The sequence below is a fragment of the Trichechus manatus genome, unplaced genomic scaffold, assembly GCF_000243295.1.
Source record: "Trichechus manatus latirostris isolate Lorelei unplaced genomic scaffold, TriManLat1.0 scaffold00031, whole genome shotgun sequence".
Classification (NCBI taxonomy): Eukaryota; Metazoa; Chordata; class Mammalia; order Sirenia; family Trichechidae; genus Trichechus; species Trichechus manatus.
The window spans coordinates 21,006,946-21,007,929 of record NW_004443967.1 but is presented as its reverse complement, the minus strand read 5'-3'; positions in this window follow the sequence as shown (position 1 = coordinate 21,007,929).

Below are 984 nucleotides of genomic sequence, written 5' to 3'. Positions count from 1 at the left end.
GCCTCACTGGTAAATGTAATTTTCTTCTTTCCACGTTTGGAGAATATTAAACATCTATTCCTAAGCTTGGTCCCCAGTCGGGATTTCGCTGCATCCCTGGCTCCTGGAAGACTGCCTGGCCTGGGGGAGACCCTCAGCAAACATTAGTTAACAGAGGATTTGGCCCACCCCGTGTCACCAGGGAGGTGTGTGGTCTCCCAGAGACGGCGTCTGCCACAGACCCAGAGTCTGCGGCCAGGCAGGACGAATCTGGAAATTCTGTTTTTATCTTCAACAAGAGTCCAATTACTTTTGAAGAAGGATATACACGTCCGGGTATTAGCCCCCCACCCAAATGTAGCCCTCATGTCAGCGGGCGTACAGTGGGTAACTGCAGAGTCTTGAGTTGCTGGGGCTGGCTTGGTGCTGCGGGTGGCTGTATAGGGTGCCCCAGAGCTTCCCAGACTCCAGTCTGACGATGACTCGTCCCCTGGTGAGGGGTGGGGTCCTGAGGCTCCTCCTCCCCCAGAGCAGAGGCAGACGGACCACCTGGAACAGAACATGGGACCAGGGCAGAGCCTCAGGGACGCCGAGGGCCACAGGACCCCTCGACCTGGTGGGAAGCAATGGAGGCGATGCAGCTGCAGGAGCACCGAGGATGCCGGCTGTTGCCAGGAGCTAGGAGAGAGGCCTGGAGCAGCTCCTCTCTCAGACTCTCCCGAAGGATCAGAACAGCTGATGCTCTGATTGGGCCTTCTGACCTCCAGAGCTGCCAGAGACCCCGCTGTGTGGCATTTTGTCAGCCGTGTGCAGGACGGGGCAGCTGTGTGCAGGGCGGGGCAGCTGTGTGCAGGGCGGGGACAGCCGTGTGCAGGGCGGGGACAGCCGTGTGCAGGGCGGGGCAGCTGTGTGCAGGGCGGGGCAGCTGTGTGCAGGGCGGGGACAGCTGTGTGCAGGGCGGGGGCAGCCGTGTGCAGGGCGGGGACAGCTGTGTGCAGGGCGGGG